This window comes from Globicephala melas, chromosome 5, assembly GCF_963455315.2.
Source record: "Globicephala melas chromosome 5, mGloMel1.2, whole genome shotgun sequence".
NCBI classification, from domain to species: Eukaryota; Metazoa; Chordata; class Mammalia; order Artiodactyla; family Delphinidae; genus Globicephala; species Globicephala melas.
In genome coordinates this window covers 131,250,523-131,269,799 of record NC_083318.1, presented here as the reverse complement: position 1 = coordinate 131,269,799, position 19,277 = coordinate 131,250,523, and the positions used below count along the sequence as shown (strand labels likewise).

General features: G+C 41.9%; 1 protein-coding gene across 1 annotated transcript in view; it reads right to left on the bottom strand.

Annotated features, from left to right (window-relative positions):
* GPRIN3 (GPRIN family member 3) overlaps positions 1 to 17,035 on the bottom strand; it is a 65,653-nt gene extending 48,618 nt beyond the window's left edge. The window contains exon 1 of the mRNA XM_030865784.2: positions 16,733 to 17,035. The gene's annotated coding sequence lies outside the window, so the exon portion shown is untranslated. The remainder of the gene's footprint in view (positions 1 to 16,732) is intronic.
* Between the last annotated feature and the right edge of the window lie 2,242 nt (positions 17,036 to 19,277).

Here is a 19,277-nt window from a genome sequence, read left to right as displayed (position 1 = left end):
CTCCATCCATTTAAAGAGAGTTTTGAGATCTAAACTAACCCAAGATTTCTGGACATCAGAGCACAAATCTGTTCAGTTTGCACATTTTTCTGTGTTAATAAACAGAGAATAGGATTAGCATCTTCTCCATATGGCCTGCTTTTCTGATTTCAGAACCAGGAAGATGCTAAGATCTGGACCATGATTCAAGGCTAAATTTATTTTTTAAGAATTAAAAAAAACTTATGTACAGTAAGATTTTCTTTTTTTGGTATACAGTTCTATGAGTTTTGACAAATACAGAGTTGTATGACCACCACCACAATCAAGATATAAAACTATCCTATCATCCCCCAAAGAAATTCCTTTGGGAATTGACTCTTCCGCTGTAGTCAAACTGTCCCCCACTCATCTGTGCTCTACTCCTGGTTTTGCTTTTTCCCAATTGTCATGTGACGATAAAAGTATAGAACTGTTCCCGCTGCCTTCTTTATTTGGCATAATATATGTGAGGTTCATCTGTGTTGTGTATATCAATAGTTTTGTTCCTTTCCACTGCTGGATAGTATTCCATTGCACAGGTGTGCCACTGTCTGTTTACTCATTCTCTAGTTGAGGGATATTTTCAGTATTTCCTGTTTTGGGTGATTATGACATAGAAATAGGTCTTTGTGTTACCATAGGTTTTTATTTCAATTAAGTAAATAGGAGTGGAATTGCCAGGTCAAATGGTAAATGAATGTTTAACTTTATAAGTAATTGCCAACTTTTCCATAGTAGCTGTACCATTTTGTATTCCTACAAGCAGCATACGAGAGCCCCAGCTGCTTCACGTTCTTGCCAACCCTTGGTATTGTCAAGTTTTTTTGTTTGTTTTGTCTTTGTCATTCTAGATGTATAGTGTGGACCAGAATTTTAAAACTTCATCTTTTGAGAACCATAATATTTCCATTTCCATAGTAAGCACACACTCAACACTTCCTCCTCTCCCTTTGCTTGAATCTCTGTGTTCTCTCTCCTACTAGACTGCAGATTCATTAGTGGATAAGGAGTAAATCCTAGCCACCTGTGTACATATGATGCACTGTTACCCTAGCCCAAGTGCAGAGATTTGCAGCAACAGGCCAATACCACATGCTTCTTCAATAAATGCATCTCTATGCTCAGATCAGATCAACACACACAACAATACAACTAATGCATCCAAAACGTAAGATAGTATTGCCTCATTTCATCAGTTGTTGTATACTACAGGAATTTTTATAAAACTATGCATTTTCCTTCCTTGTTATGGACATTTCCATTTTTATTTGTGTAAACTATAGATTTTTGTTTTCTTGCTTTACTAAGCAGTAAATCAGAAAATATGGTTAGCATGGCAAAATATGGTTGTGATCTGTTTTTTGACGGATTTCTCGTGCGTATATGAAAGACAAGATTTTTCTTCCTAGTACTTAAGTAAGGGACAATGCATATTTATTTATAATTTATTTTTTGAGTTAGATCACTTACTTGCATTTTAATGTGTTTTTTAAGTGAGAGAGAAAAAGTTGGAATTACAAGGGGTACCCAACGGTAGACATCATTTATCAAGTGAGTTGGGGGCCAAAAAAAAGGGGTTGAGAGTCACTGATAATGACTCAAAGAATCTCAAAAGTGGAATGAGTCTCAGAAGCTCTGAAGGCCAACCTCCCAGTCATTGCAGGAATTCTGGCTATAGCAGCTGGTTGAATCCTTCTACCATTAATAAGCTCACCACTTCATATAGCACCACTGTATACATCCTTACAAGCAAAAGAGTCTCAAAGATAGGGAGGGTGGGAGGGAGGGAGATGCGAGAGGGAAGAGATATGGGGACATACGTATATGTATAACTGATTCCCTTTGTTATAAAGCAGAAACTAACACACCACTGTAAAGCAATTATACTCCAATGAAGATGTTAAAAAAGAAAAAAGAGTCTCAAAGAAAAACAAAAAATAAATAAAAGAAACATCGGGAAGGCAGCTTCTCTCTCTAAACAAGCTTTTGCTTTTCTGTAACATGATATTATACGAACCTTCTGTAGCACCTACAGAAATCTAAAAATGGAGTTTGGAATCTACTATGGCAGAAAATATGTTTATCGTTATATCACCCAGACATGTGCTGAGTTAATCTCATTAACTTTTATATTGCAAGATGATATATATTTTGAAGAGATGAGCTCAGTGGCTTAAATGACATAAATCTTGGAACTTTTTTTATAAATACTCCTTCTGAAGCTTTAGTTTTTGAGTGTAAGTAAACCAACAACTTATAGTTGTGTATAGAAGAAAAATTGTATAAAATAGAATAAAATGTCTGCAACGTAATCCACGAGCAGATTGGATTCTGAGTCCTTTAGCAGGAAGGATTCTTGCAGAATTCAAAAACAAGGGACTGTCTGACCTTAGACATTTCTCTTCCTAGTGGCTAGTTTCTGTGATGATTTTGTACCAGCTGTCAGTTTAGCTCAGATGGAAATCCATTCCCAGAATTCCCTTCTCTAAATGGCTCTTCGTTACAATTGGTAACAAGGGAAACCTAGGTGAGGTTTGGAAGGCAGAAGCGAAGCGGCAGTGTTTCTACTTTCAGAAGGGCGGTGTGGGGCAACAGGTGCTGGGCGCTGATCTTCCGGTTCACTTTGGTGGAGTCGGGCAGCGGCCAGGCTTTGGTCCTTTGCCTCCCACCAGATCCCCGTCGTCACCTTTTGGCCCAGGTGCACAAACAGCTTTGCAGTGCAGAGTGCCAGCTCCTTCCACAGTTCTCCCAGGTCACTGAGGCTGGAGGAGACAGGAGTCCAACATAGGCTCTAGTCTGTCCTTGTCTCCACTTCACATCCAGCTTTTCTTTCCACTGCCAGCTCTGCTAACCTATGACGACTTCAGACCCAATACCAGATGCAAAAGCAACCACTGCTCATAAACTTTTCTATAAGCTCCCACAACTGTGCAAGGTCTAAAACTTATAATAAATCCATTATTCCATATCACCATAGTGGTTCTGCTTTCCTGATATGGCTTCCATTAAATCATTTCTATTCAGAATACATACTTGGTTACAAATATTCTTTTTGTGCATGGCTTTCTTTCTTTGAAATGTATGATAGTGTCAAATGCAATCGTCCTGATTTATTAAGCCTAAGTATATCATTTTATTTTTCCTTCTCTTTGAGAAAGGGACTTGGAATATGCTCTTTTGCCCAATTCCCCTCAGAACTACTGGGCTGGGGAATTAGAAGTTTGATGCATCGCCAGAGAATACAGAAAAACTAACAAACTAATTTGAACCTTGGTGCAATTACTAGCATGAAAAACCACCCGCACTAACTAGCTGTTTCTTCAAAATATGTTTTAATGTGACACTTGGAATGTTATACCTGCTATGAGAAAACATTAACATTTTGAAAACCATTTCAATTAATTTTTATCACAATGTATGTGCACTGAAAGTAGATAAATACTGCCATGAATGTTTCAACCTCTTATTCTTAATGTTAAGATTTTATGGTCTTTTAAGGCAGGGATGCATTTTTCATCTTTACATCCTCCCATAGCGGTACACGGATACGTCCTTATTAAACATCAATGGAACTGAGTAAAAAACAAACTTCAGCTTCCTGTTTTTTACAAGAAAGAAAAGAACAGCAGTGCATGAACGAACAACCACAAGCAACTGCATCCTCTGATGCTTTTCTCACTATTATACAGAAACTCCAGCAGGAAACCACAGCTATATCCTTTTTGCCAGTATAGGAGAATCTTATGAATTGCTGGCAAGCATAAAAGAGCTCAATTGACATTACACAGATGTTTGTGACAATTTCTACTTACAACACTCAGGTGCTTTACAACATTTTTGCAATGTTTCTCAAGGACAAATTCCCAAAGAAATATAGTCATAATAATAGTTATACCTTAACCATGTGTTTTGGGGTAAATTATATAGAAAAACAATAAACACCACTGAAACTCAATTCCTCCCTCAATGTAACTGAGTTCAAAAAAAACAACTGAGGTATGCCTCATTTCACTCAGACCTGTAAAAATTTCTAGCTGACCAACTGCATTGCTCTCAACTCAAAAATCAAGAAAGTACTGTTTTTTTTTTTCCCTTTGTGTTCAAAAGATCCCAAGCATTAGGCCACTCTAGCTGTGAAATATAGAAAGGCCTTTTTGTCCATTCTCACGTGTAATCCTATTCAGGATTTGCACAACACATGTTTTAAATTTGTAACGTGAGCCTCGATAATGTGTTTTTATCAATGAAGGGACTTTCCACTGAAGATCTTTTAGTTGTTCAGGAAGTACAAAAAAAAAGATGATGGCGGAAGTCCAGGGCTTTCGAGGGCTTTAACTTCAATGGGAATAACAGACATGTATACTCATTTAAAACTGAAGTCGGGGTACACAATTCTGTAGCTTTCTTGTTTGCCCACATTACCTACTATGTAAGTTCTCCACAGAATGTCTGTTTCAGGAGTATGTGGCGTAAATGAATGAATGCATGAATGTTTGCTGCTGACGGAGCGGGAAGATAAGAAGGGTATCTTTAAAGTCCAGAAAAGGCTGAAGAGAACCCAAATTTAGAAAACAGGCCCAAGAATAGACTGTTAAAAATAATTGGACATTAGAGCTTGAATTGATCTTAGGGATTCCTGGACTAACCTTCTCATTTCTAGAGAGAACCTGAGGAGCCTTGGGCAATGACATGATTTCATGTACCACTTTCACAGATTGTGACACCTGTGTACCTCTCTCATGATTTCTGTCTTATGTACTTCTTATCTAAATTTTTTTTTTTTTTTTTTTTTGGCGGTACGCGGGCCTCTCACTGTTGTGGCCTCTCCCGTTGCGGAGCACAGGCTCCGGACGCGCAGGCTCAGCGGCCATGGCTCACGGGTCCAGCCGCTCCGCGGCATGTGGGATCTTCCCAGACCGGGGCACGAACCCGTGTCCCCTGCGTCGGCAGGCAGACTCTCAACCACTGCGTCACCAGGGAATCCCCCTCTAAATGATTTTTTGACTTACTATTTTTCATTCAATTGACTGTAACTGGTGCACTAGTTAAAAATATTAGCCTAGCCTTAAGAAATGATACCTGTAAGATCACAGGTTTGTTGTGCCAGTGATATATTTTTCATGTAGCATATTTTAAAATATATACTTTAAAATTTATTCTAAGTATTTTTATATTAAAAGAAATTCATAACTATTCAGTACAAAGTAAATCCGTATACTACCTAAGATCATCTCACAGGTCACTGATGGAAATCTCCCTCACTTTGAAAAGCAGTGCATTCTCCTGTGTTACCCTCTGGAACAGAGTTTGTATTTTGAAACAACACAAAGTGGTAAAGACATTCCATATTGATGACAAGAGTCCAGTGACAAGCCTAGTGCCTGTAGGGGGCTTTTGTTTTCTTTCTTTTTAACTAGAAAAAAAATCAATCACTTATTACTTAAAAATACTAAGGCAGAAGTCACTACTTGAAAACAATTAGTGGATTTTCATGTCTGAAATGGACAAATATATGTCTATCCATCCTCCTGTCAAGCACCATTAGTTTGTCAGAAATAGAGTTTTAAGAAGGAATTTGTCTCAAATGGGCCTCCTGTACCTAGATTACCTTTTGTTCAGCCTTCAATTTGCAACCAGAACACTTAGCTGCAAGCTATAATAAGGAATCGCTCACTTTCATAAGTAAATGAATGTCTGTGATTAAAACATCAATCACGGAAACACTAGTGCTATAAATAGTTTCTAGGTCCAAAGTCCATTGGGAAAGCTAAACACAGACTCATGCCTGGTTTTCTTTCTTGTTATATGTGTGAATGTGCACATGTGTGTGCACGTGACAGTGTGAAATTGGTTTTTCTTTCAAGAAACAGACATGTTGTTTGTAGGACATATGTGTCACCTGGATATTCTGATAAAATGTTTTGTTTTGCAAGTTTACCACCTATACAAAGATTTATAAAGTTTCAACCTAAAATGTTTGTCCTTGAGCTCCCCCTGTTTGCTGAAAGAATGACTTATCACTGATCTAGAAGCTTTCACATTTGCTCTTTAAACAACATGAAATGAAATCTGAGATAGGAAAGAGCAGTCTGTAAAATCCTGCCCATTCCTCATGTTTTGACTCATAGTATTAAAGTTAATAATGTTCAGATATTGCAGTGTATGTAGCCCAGTGCCTTTGAAGTTGTAGACAACTCTGGATTCTCACACAGCTCTATTAATTAGTATCTAAGGGACTCTGGGCAAGTTACTGAATCTGTTTCCTCCTTTCTAAAATGCGGAAAGTAATAGTACAAACCTCACAGATTTGTTTAAATGAGAAATGAGTTTAGCACATGCTACTGGCAGAGGAGCCTAAAGAATGAAGTTTTGAAAGAGTCAGAGGTCATTAATTATACACATCTATAATCTACCCATGTCCAGTTTCCTTACAGTGGAAAGCAGACAGATAAAGAGACATGTATTCCGTTCTCTCGTGCCCCAGAACCAAGACGGCAAAGTGGCCTGAGTGGGTCCTTTGGTCTCTTGCACCCATTTACCCCGCTTTACTTCCTCTTCCCTCATGTGTCTGGCTGGTCTTTTGTTCTTTCCCACTCATCATCATTAGTTCTGTAATCCAGGTACCCTCCCCACTTCTCCCTCTGCCACGACCTTCTGGGCAGCAAGGCTAGGAAGTTCTCCTCTAAGTAGGGGTAAACACACAGAGATGCAGTCATTCACCAGGGCTTTGCAGAGACATGAATTACCATTTGAACTTTCAGGGTCCTAACCCTGGAGAGGAAAACCAGGGTAAAGTGATGAGCACCACCTTAGAAAAAAAAAGATAGTGCGAGGGCATGGGGCATTTCACTGAGCAACTATGAAAACAGCCAGGTATTTTCAGTACCCTGAAATGGGTACATTACCCAATAATGATCTGACTCAAGATCATCCCCCCTAGGGTGGAGGTTATCCCTGAGAGTCTAAGTAATGGTGTAAAACCATGACCTTTAAACCATCTAATAATACACTAGTGTATCACAAACTGTTTATGAGCAATGATAAAGTACCAATGACAACAAATGATTTATTAAAAGAATAATTTAGAGCCGTTTTCTCTAATGTCAGCTATGCCAGTCTCGATAATACTCATTTCTATAATAATGTTACTCTCATTCATCTCAATTGCATTTGTAGATGTTTTCTTGAATAGAAAAGAAAGAGAGGGGATGAAGTTACACAGAGTTTCTGGTATACTCATGGGGAGGAAACGTCCTATAGTATTCAGACTAGCCACCAGCAGAAACTTAGATTCCTTAATCTTGTATTTGCCCCATCTTAGTCACTCTTGGGACCCTCTGTTTCTTAGTTGTTTTTAGCAGGATGAAGTTGAAAATACGTGTGTCTATGTTTTTATTTTTGATGGCATGAAGGAAGTACAGTGTGGGAAAGATTTCTTCTAGTTTTCATGTTGGCCTGGCTAGGAAAAAAGGAACCCCTGTGTGGCGAGAAGGTGGTGAAGCTGTGAAGACAGACGGAAATTGAGCTGAATTGCTAGGGCCTGAGGAAGGAAGAGGGAGGTACAGGGGTTGCTTGGTTGGGACTGAGAAAGGAGCCTGGTCGTTAGGCTGCTGGGGAAATCCCAGAGGTCCTGACCAGGAGAAGAGTCCACTGTAACTTTGCTGAGCCACATTTATCAATAAGTTTATCTAATCCGGTAGTCTGGGAATTATTTTGTTCAGATTATGTTTTATTCAACTTTGAATCCCTAGCACATAGCACAGGGTCTAAGATATAAAGTACTCAACACCAACTTATTAAATGATCCAAGCATCCATCCTCCTTAAATCAGGGCCTTCTGCCAGCCCTCTCTCACATTCTGTCCTTCAACTCCTAAATAAATTCCTACTTCCAGTTTGAGGAATGCTTTTATTTGATTTACCAAGCAGAAGTACTGATGTACCCTCAACCCAGTCCAGTTCAGGTTATTAACTTTGATCATCCCTTCCTGAGACTTGGACTCACCACTCAAAAGCCACAAACCCCAGAGGGATGATCTTTAAAAACCCATCACTGCAATTTTAAACATCAAAACAACCATCAGGGGAATAGGAGAATAGTTTCATAAGAGAGCATAAAAGTTTCAGTGTAACAAAATTTAAGGTACTGAAAATCACTAAGAAAAAAATAACTTTATCCCTAAAGAATTTGAACACCTCTGGTTTTGTATATATTATCAATACACTTCAGGTGATGCCTACTGCTTAAAGACTTGGACATTATTCTGGAAGGAAATACACTCTGTCCCGAGAAAGCACAGAGTCGGTGTAGCACCGTGTCCTCCGCTGGCTTCCACTGATACTATTCTCAGCACTGTCTTCTCGGAGTGAAGCTGCTGAAGCACTGATACTTTGGGCTTAATAATTAGGTGCGACGACGCTTTTAGAAGTAAAGTGGGAGGCACGATGTGGAGGTGGCAGGCATGAAGTGTGCACGAGGAAGGAGAGTGGCAGCGGGAGTTGAGAAAGTAGGAGAGATGTCAGAGCTGGGAAGCGCTTTCTCTACTTTAGGGATCTGCCTGCGTTTTCCGTCTTGTTGTCTCCGAAGGGCATTTGTTTTTATTTACAACACGAATAAATCAACCCTGACAGAGTCACCTCATTTTCAGCCACATGAACAGAGCAGTTGCACACAATCAAGTAGCCAGACTGCACAGGGAGCTGGGCAGCGGCAGCCACAGGCTGGAAGCACAGCCAGCTGCCATCGTCAGGTGACCCTTCCTCAGGTGTGCAGACCACAGCTACAAACCGGGATACGAGTCGATACCAGCCCTGGCAGTTTATTCTCAACTGCCCTGCCTACCAAACAGAATGTACCATCTACCGAAAGCTCGAGATATGCTTTGGGCTTTCAGGAGGCTATGCATGTGTAGTGTCTATGGAAAGAGTTGTACGTAAAACAGATATGGTGCATTTAAAAATATATAAAGCTAAACAACAGGGGCCCACTGTAGAGCACAGGGAACTATACTGAATATTTTGCAATAACCTATAAGCGAAAAGAATCTGAAAAGGAATATACATATATGTACAGATATATACACACACATATATATAACTGAATCACTTTACTGTACACCTGAAACTAATACTATATTGTAAATCAACTATACCTCAAATTAAAAAAGAAAAAGCAATCCAATGTAAAACTGTAATCATTGGTCAAGTTAAAGAATAGATAATTGATCAAACTTTTCGTTTGTTTGTTTTGCTTTTTGCAACACGTGGTAGAGTAAAAAGCAAGCAAACAAAAATTTCCACTATTCTCTTCTTAACGGACCAGGTCAACTCAGTTTGTATTCATTACCCTTGCACAGAAGCTACATATTTTGATGATGAAAACTGTTCAGTTTATGGGGGTTAACTACATTCAGCACAATGATCTCTCTCCTGTGTAGAGTCCCATCAATTTCATGAGTACACTCAGAGCACCGGAGAGCTCAGTGGTACTTAGAAAACATCTAGTCCAGGCTTCGTGAACTCAGTATCTACGGCTTCTAGGTAGCTCTCACAATTACGGGAAGCTGTTGAGTACAAGGGACTTATATGACGTCTCAATGTCAGGGAGACAATAGGGAGTAGTGGGGTCTGAAGTGTAATAAAGAGGTAGCACATACGGTTATTCAACTCCAGCTTAGAAAATGTGGGTTGGTGTTTCATTTTTATAATAGATCTTCTGATTTTTAAATATTGGCTTAATTAAAAAGAAGTACCTGCAGGCCAAGTAGAACATGATCCTCCTGCTGGGCCCACAGACTGCCCGTTTTCAACTTCTGATCCGTAGCATGCATCCTCAAACCTGTCTGGGCAGTTTAAGTGAAGTGCGGCAGATCCCTCAGATGCTCACGGCAAAGCGTTCTTTTGCTCTGAGAATCTACATATGTAGACAAGAAATCATCCCCCATGTGAAAGGAGAAGGCATAGCCATTTTCACTCAGTCGGAGCTTAGCCCCTGACCCTGACATTGGCAGATTTTTGCTCTCTGACTGCTTTCAGAACTTGCTCAACATGAAAAACAAAACCAATCCTCCACACCCATTTGTCATAAGCAATTTTTACATATTCAAGGATGCAGGGGGAAACGTACATCTGTTTATTAACCTTAGCTCTGGTTAAGATTCTCATTAGCATTAAAATTCTAGTCACTTCATTCTTGCCTGCATATTTCAAGGAGAAATAATGTATAGGATTCAAGGAAAGGCATGCTTAGAAAACAACACAGGTAAGGATAAATTAAAAATTCACGCCATGGGGACTTCCCTGGTGGCGCAGCGGATAAGACTCTGTGCTCCCAATGAAGGGAGCCTGGTTCGATCCCTGGTCAGGGAACTAAATCCCACACGCATGCCACAGCTAGGAGTTCACATGCCGCAACTGGGGAGCCTGGGAGCCCTGGCTGAGGAGCCGGCCTGCCTCAACTTAGACCTGGTGCAACCAAATAAATAATTTGTTTTTTTTTTTTAATTCATGCTATGTATAAAACAGTAGTTAGAAACAGGTCTAAAGCAGCATGGAGAGTTTGCTGAAATAACTGAGCTTTAAACCATCTTTTGAGGGGATTGAGAAACTAATTTCAGATGTAGAAATAAGCATTCCAAAGTGAGGCAATGGCAAAGGCAAAGACCAAAGTCCAACAAAGTGGAACCCACAACGATTCAAATATCTTTTGCATTTTTGAACAATAACAAATTTTTTAAACGTGTCTCATGAGACGGCACATTCACAACTGAGTGAAAAAACAAGAAAAGCAGCTTAAAAATTCTATGTTATATTCGGCAGCCCTGTCCTACACAGGTGTAATTCAGAACAAACACCCAGAGGCGAGGCAAAATTCTGAATCCTGGTATTTGCCATATTGTCCTTATTAAGGCAGACATACAGGCACAGGGTGTTAGATCTTAGAAAGATTGTCAACAAGAATTGAAACAAAAAGATTCTCTGATTCCTCAGAAAATATACTGAACACAAACATTTAACTCCCTCAAGCATTTCATTTACCCAAAGTTTTACGTTATAAAGAGTCTCCCATAGACACAATATGGTTAGTTTAATTTGAGTCTATTTTGAAGTCAATATCTTGAAAAAACAATCAAGAATCTGTCCACATAAAACATCTTGAGTATTCCCCCTAAACTAGATCTCTCACTTTGTTGGACCATTTGCAATTCAGGCTTTAAAAAAAAAGATTCTCGGGGCTTCCCTGGTGGCGCAGTGGTTGAGAGTCCGCCTGCCGATGCAGGGGACGCGGGTTCGTGCCCCGGTCCGCGAAGATCCCACATGCCGCGGAGCGGCTAGGCCCGTGAGCCATGGCCGCTGAGCCTGCACGTCCGGAGCCTGTGCTCTGCAACGGGAGAGGCCACAACAGTGAGAGGCCCGCGTACCGCAAAAAAAAAAAAAAAAAAAAAAAAAAGGATTCTCTGCAACTCCTATGCCTCCAGAAAATTAGTAGGCACAATTAGAGTTTTTAAGGAGCTCTGGAGCTCTCTGTCCAGCTGTTACTGAATTAGCAACAGTCCTGAGGTCCCTAGAGGCACTTGTTACTTTGTGGATTTTTACTCTCTGGCCTTGAGTTTTTTTCAGGGATTGCTTGCTTCTGCCAGTGTCACAGGCTGTGACTACTGACTCAAGCAGTCTTCCTAGGGATGGCTTGGGTACCCACTGGGTTTAGGACCCAAGAATTAATATTTTAAAATTGAATCTGGTGTGTAAGGCCAAGAAAGCACCTGGCCTCAAATCACACAGCTGATCCCCACAATTTTTCTGCCACATCAGACCCTTGAGAGAGAGCTCACTGCATTGACTCCCAATTTGGGAGGAAGGACTGCAGGAGAAATTTGACTTCCCTCCCCCTACCACTGAGGAGCCCCCAGACCCTCACTTCAGGTCTGTCCCTCCTCCCGTTAGTGGAGAATTAGAAAGAGGAGGTCTAGATTGTTTTGCCCCAGTTCTAAGAGTGATTTAGGACAATTTATTAACCTGTCTGGGACTCACCTGTAATCTGTCTACTTCCTTGTATATAAAAGCAGGACTAAACAGGGGTGTCCAAGGCTGGCTATTGACATCCTTTGGGGACCATTATAGAATACAGATTTCAAGCCCTACCTACAGATTTGGATTCAGATTCCACAGGTCATAGCATTTAACCCTCCAGCTAAGGGTCAGTTATTACTGACTGAAAATAATAATTCGGGCCCTCAATTACACTGCTAGCTTCAAAGTAAAGCTGACAGTCTAATTACAGACATGAAAAATTAGAACGCTGCTACTGTATTGCCAACTCTAACATGCCCAGATAAAAGGCTGTGAAAATTTTTCTCACCGGCATTCCAGACAGTAATCTGAATTGTAAGAGATTGTATATATATGTATATACATCTTCCCCCATGAAATTCAACAAATGCCTTTTCAGTTCAAATGCAGCCTCTAAATGTTTTTATTATTCCACACTTGACTCATGCAAAAAAGTTAGATTATCACTAGTCTAAACATTCTGATGTGGAGAAAGATGAAAGAGGAGTCCAGGACATCTTTACAAAAAAGTGAATTTCCATATTTGACTGCCTTTCAAATCAATTAATCGACGCACATGAGTCTCTGTTTTAACTGGCAGTGGTTCTCCTGCTTAAAGGTACAGCTTTATTCGAGAGGATATCAGTATCATAAGATTGTTTTATTGCTTAGGAAGGACGGCATGAGCTGAGAGTAGCTCCCCAAAAGTTTTCAGAAACACAAGTAATGACTTTTTTCTCTGATTCTACCTCCTCAAAATAACTATTTCGCTATAGCAAAACATTCTAATGTTAATTTCTCAAAATGCATGTAAACGTATTTACATATTTAGCTAAAATGATGGACAAGTCATAGAGCAACTGAAGGAGAAAATCTGGCAGTTTCTGCCCTTCCTTTTGGGATTCTGAGCACCAAGTGGTCTGATTCATCTTCACAGAGCTGCCAGTGCCTAGCACGGGGTGTTACACCTACAAGGCACTCAAGAAAGAAGACTTGTTGAAAACGATAGAAGCGGTTTGCTCTATTTATGGCAATCACTTGATCACCCTTGACCCTCTGTGCCAATGACTATACTTGTGTTCTGAGAAATGAAATAATCAAGCTGTAATGTGGTGTATCACATAACTTCAATAATTCAACCATTAAATTCATTTGAAACAAGCCTTAGTCATTAAATTATTGCAAAAGAAATAAAAAGATGGCAGGAAATAAAAGATTAATGACTGACATTGTGGCCCTTCTGGCTAGATTTTCCTCAAGTACCAGGATTAGGAAAAGAAATCTTAGATAGAAAATAAATTATAGAAATAAGTGATTTTTGAGTCATATTTTAGTCTAAACAGAAATTCTGCTGTAATTCTCTCCCTCCCAACTCAATAATCATGTTTTTCGTTTCTAAGTGACTTAAATAAACCTCACATTACCCCACCTCCTCCTTTACTTCCTCCTCCTATATCACCACCCCTTGCTCACTGCCCATCCAGATCCATCCATCTTTCAGAAACTACCTCAAGTTCCACCTCCACTTTGAACTTTTTCTAGACTAATTCAGTCCCCAAGGATCTCCTTCTCTTCTGACTTTACTGCCATGAATTTACTGGTAAATTATGATCCCTTGCCTTTCTCAAGACCAGTTTGCTATTCGGAATATGGCATAAATGCTTGTGTAGTAGATCTCTAGTTGACTCTCAGGTTCTTGCAAACTGGAAGCATCTCTTCTTTGTATCACTTAAAGCAGTAGCTTTTGGACTTTCTGAAACGATGTATAATAAGATATACGTTTTATCATAGTCTGATGTGTTTATACATATAGATATCTACTTAAAAGTTCCAAGAACAATACTTATTTACCCGCCTATTCTGTTTTACTGTATTTTGTTTTTCAAAAATAAAAGTGCTATCAGACCCAGTAAACTGACTTCACAACGGGTTGTGACCAGTTCTAGAAGGGCACTTACTGATTACTCTGGGATTGCTGTATATAATTTCCTTCACTTTAAATAATTTTATAATTATCTGTGGCCTTTGGGCTTTTCCTGAGTACTTTTTTTTTTTTTTTTTTTGCCTTTTGGAGTCATCTGGGACAATTAAATGCTTGGAATATACAAGTATTTTCTATTCTTTGGCCCTGAGCAATGCTGTCATAAAGATTCCCTGTATTTCTATAATACTCAAATCTCCATTCCCTCATTCTCTTTTATTTTCACAATATGCACAGTAGCTGGTAGACATTTTGTGGATGAAGAAACTGAGGCACAGGGAATTCTGACTTTCTCAAGGACATATCTCCCTTTTAATCAGGCTATTGTAAATTAAGGTAAACATGGTTTCTAGATAGTTGCAAGAGATAAACTTGGGTAATATGAACAACATAGAGCCTCAATATGAATGTATTTACCTAACTTGTCTGGATCAGATGGTCTCCTGGCCAGATGAGTTAGCAGCTCTTCTGGACTTCAGTTTGAGGGTGGAACCACTTCCTTCTCCATCGCCATCTTTCCATCTTTCCATCCTCACAGTTTTTCAACCACCTAGAGCTGCTTGTTCTTCCTGGGCCTCTGTATATTTTGGTCCCTATTCATGATTTTGTGATTCTATGATCAATATTTCAATGCTTCCCTGAAGGCTGCAGCTTTTGTGACTGGAAATTCATACAGTGAAGGACAGCTGTGTCTAATACATTCTTTCAAGTTCATTTAGGGCACAACCAAGGAAATGTTGAAAGGACAAATAATTAAGCGTATTGGGCAAGTGTATTTGTTTTAGGGCAATTTTAAAAAAAACACCCAGATTTTAAAACTGCTTGTTGGAGCCCACCCTGCCCTCCAATTGAGGCACTTCTGATTCATATCATGCCTTAGTCCTCTGTTTCCAATAGGAAGCTATACACTTGCAATTTTGCCCTCATCATTTTCATAAAAGTCTAATTAGTGATGAGGTGAAGGCTCACCGCACCAAAACACACTTTACAGGGATCTCTAGGAGTTCCTCTGCACTGTTTCCAAAATAAATTCCGATGATATAACATCTAGGCTTGCCGTGGCAATTACTACTTTTTTTTTTTCCGTTTATGAATCAACCACCTATCCCCTCCACTAAACGCACCAAAAAGCTTGAGAAATGTTCTTCGTGATCCTATTTCAAAAGAATATTCTCTAATATACATTCCTGCCATTCCCAGATAACAGCAGAGAAGATTTTCTTCTTTAAGCTGTGACTCATGTATCTTTATTCCCACAGTTGTTACTCAGGGCAGGCCAGGGGTGAACACAATGGAAAAGAACGAATAGTTTATAACTGGAAAATAGGCCCATTCGGGAGAAGGACACTCAGAGCGTTATCAAAGTAAAATATGTAGCAGTACCAACAAGAGCAAACAAAAGCCCACGCAAGAGATGTGTAAATACTTCGTGAAGCTAAAGCCTTAATCAACTCTCTCTCCAAATCTTGCTGGTGCTGTAAACGCTTCAGTGTCTTCCAGTCCCACCATGACCCAGATTCTTTGCAAAAACAAAATGAAAACATGGTCCAATGGCTCTCTAACCAATGTGTTGTGAAAAATATTTACATGGAGCATATCCAAGGTACTGCCTGAACAGGAAGAAGAGGATACCTTAAAAAAAGGCGGTAGCTTCTTGGTGACTTTCAGAGCTTCGTTTCTCCCCTCCTCCAAATCATTGCCTTTTTCCCACCACCTGTGCTGCTTTCTGGACCTTCACATCATCTTAACCTTGAACTACCTACACCCCAAGCTGAGATTTCTCCCAACGCCCCTCCGAAAAGCCCTTGAAACCCTTTGGGGCTTTGCTGCCTTCCACCATCCAAAATTCACTTTCCAGTGTTTAAATTCCTCTCTTCGCCCCCCCCCCCACCCTGACCGGCCTTCACTGTCCATTGTTGCGTCTGAAATTTTGCCTGTATCTTGTAGATCTGCCTGGTTGGCATAAGGATCTGTCTGTGTATTGGCTGACAGAGTTCTGCAGTGATTTCTTTTCTAAAATCCATCTCTGAAGAACTGTTTATAGCCTCTAGTCTCTACCCTTATTCAGTGTGGTTCCAAAGTTCACCTCTAGATACTAAACAGGTCTCTGCAATGATTTCCCTTTATCAACCTCGGCCCGCCCTTCTCTCTCCGCCTTTCTCAAGAAAAACTGTATATGTGTAAATGCGTGGATACACATGCACACAAACGCATGTATATTATATATAACGATAGTATGTTTCCCTTAAAGGGAATAAGCGTAGGAAAATGAGAAAAATGCCCGTGTAGTATTGCCAAACACGCGCGCGCGCGCGCACACACACACACACACACACACACTCCTATCTGGATATTCACAGTGTGCAGACCTGATTGATTATAAATACTTCTCCCAAGAACAAGGACAGCAGGCGTCTTCTCTCTTTTACCTTCAAAGCCAGAGCCTAAGGGAGCAATGACCTTGCCGAGAAATTCATCACCTGCGAGAAAGACGGCCCCTCCTGGAGCTCAGGCTGGGATGGGGACGAGAGCAACAGGCAAAAAGGACCACCTGGCAAAATGTGGGACCGAATCCACCTCCCATCGGTACTGAGCACACCGCAAAGCTCCGGTCCCCTAGGGCTGGACGCCGGGCAGAGGTGGCTCGGGGGGGCGGCTCCTCCCGCGGCCGCCGGTCGCCTACCTGCTGTGGCCCGGCTCTCCCCGGCGCGGCGGGGCCACTGCCTGCGCTGTGCCGGCGGCCTCCCGTCGCATATCCCGAGCAGCGGCTCCCGGCGCCACACCGATGGCTCGGGCGGGCTCGGCAGCGGCGGTCCTCTTCAGACGCGTTCCGGGAGCGAGCTGGGTGCTAGCAGGAACTGAAATTACTACGCAAAGAGCAGAGGCGGCGCGCAGGAGCCGGGCGGAGACGGCGGGGGGCACCGCGGGGCTGCCGCCGCCGCCGGGCACTGAGCCAAACTGGAGGTGGGAGTTCACGTGCCCGACTGCTCATCCGTCAGGCCCGGGCTGCGGCCATCTGTCCTCGGCCGCAGTGCTGCTCCGCAGGAGACTCCGAGGAAGGGGCGGGGAGGGGGGGCGGGGGGGGGGCGGCGGCGGTGGCGGCAGCAGGCCGCCGAGCTCCGCCCCCGCCGCGCCCCCGCCCAGCCCGCTCGTCCCTGGGGAGGGGCTTGAGGCGGCTGCTACGGCGGGCCGGGGGGCAGTCGGGCACGGGCTGGCGGGCTGCGGAGCCCCTGCAGGCGGACCGGCAGCAGATGGAAAGTTAAGAAAAGGATTAAGGTAGAGGGCTGGGGCCGAGAGCGACGCAGCAGGGATTCTGGCTGTTGCTCCCTCCCGCAGGTCACCAGACTCCATGCTGTGTCTAGACTCCAGCAGACGGTTTCTCATAAAGCCACGGGCCGGGGAGACCTGAAAGCAGGGAGACCACCCAACGTTTCCTGTGTGTTGCAACACGTATGGTACCTGCGTGTTTGGAGATGGCATTGTTGCTAGTGTTCCTGTCCCCCCGCCCCACTGCGCTCTCCTGGGCGTGGATGGCTTTGGAAAGTGTCCACTCAAAACGGCTCCAGCAACACTGAATGGATGTGTAGTATGGTTAGCAGCTGTAGATGGTGCAAATGAGTCAATGAAAAGAAATCATATTCACTCAGTATTTGTTGGCAGGCACTGTGCGAAACGCCTTATATGCAACCTCTGTAATTCTCATAACGACCCAGTGAGGTGGGTATTATTCTCCACCTTATTGATGAGAAAACTGAGGCTTTGATGATTCAGACACTTTGCTTGAGGTCACACAGTAGTGACCTGCACAGTTGGGATTCAAAACGCTGCAAAATATATCCTCTCTCCCATGGGAATCACCTGGGGATCTTATTAAAATGTAGATTCCGATTCAGTATGCCCAGAGTGGGCCTGAGGATCTGCATTACTAACAAGCGCACAGGGGGTGCCCGTGATGCTGGCCAAGGGACAAACTTTCTAAACCACTAGGTCAGGGATTTTAATAAGTTTCTTCTTTCACAGCAGCTCTAGGTGATTGACAGCAACTTCCTAAAGGTGGGTTAAGGATTCTAAGGCTGTGTCTTGGCTTTTGGGCAAAGAATGTTGCAGTCCATTAGCCATGTTCAACTTTGTTAAGGGAGGGAAGTTTGTGACCAGGGTGCCAGGTGGCCACTTCTACCACTGCTAAAATAACACTTCAGTTACTGAGGGTGGTTACGATGTAACATTCAAGGATGGACGTCTTCATTCCAGTCTTCTCCCTTGTTTAGAAAACATTAAGTCAAAGTTTTACACCTAACATTTGTATAACACAAAACACTTTGCACGGTGCTCACATGAATAATTTTATCTGTCTTCATAATGACACTGTAAGGCAGGTATAATTTTACTTTACAGGAAAGGAAGCTGAGGTAGAGTGATTTTCCTGATATTACACAATTAATAAACATGTGGTGGGGACTAGATTGTGACAGATCCCTAGCTCAGGACTTTTTTTTTTATTATACCACTGTATTAGTTTCCTACTGCTGCTGTAACAAATTACCACAAATTTAGTGGCTTAATACAACAAAAATTTATTATTTTATAGTTTTTGAGGTCCAAAGCCTGAAAATAGGTTTTACAGGGCTAAAATCAAAGGGTCATTAGGGCTATGCATTCCTTCTGAAGGCTCTGAGGGGAGAATCTGTTCCTTCGTCTTCTTTCCCAGCCTCTAGAGGCAGCCTGCATTCCTTGGCTTGTGACCACATCACTCAGACTTCCGTTTCTATCCTCTACTCTGACTCTGAGCCTCCTGTATCCTTCTTTTTTTTTTTTTTTTTTTTTTTTTGTGGTACGCGGGCCTCTCCCGCTGCAGAGCACAGGCTCCGGACGCGCAGGCCCAGCAGCCATGGCTCACAGGCCCAGCCGCTCCGCGGCATAGTGGGATACTCCCGGACCGGGACACGAACCCGTGTCCCCTGCATTGGCAGGCAGACTCTCAAGCACTGCGCCACCAGGGAAGCGCCCTGCATCCCTCTTATAAAGACTCTTGTGATTATGTTGGTTCAACCCAGATAACCCAGAATAATATCCCCAGCTCAAAATCCTTCATTTATTCACATCTGCAAAGGCTCTTTTGCGATGCAAGGTAACATATACATAGGTTCCAGGGATTAGGATGTAGATACTTGGTGAGGGTCATTATATCTACCAAAACGTCACTTAGTGCTTATCCTACAGTTTCTACT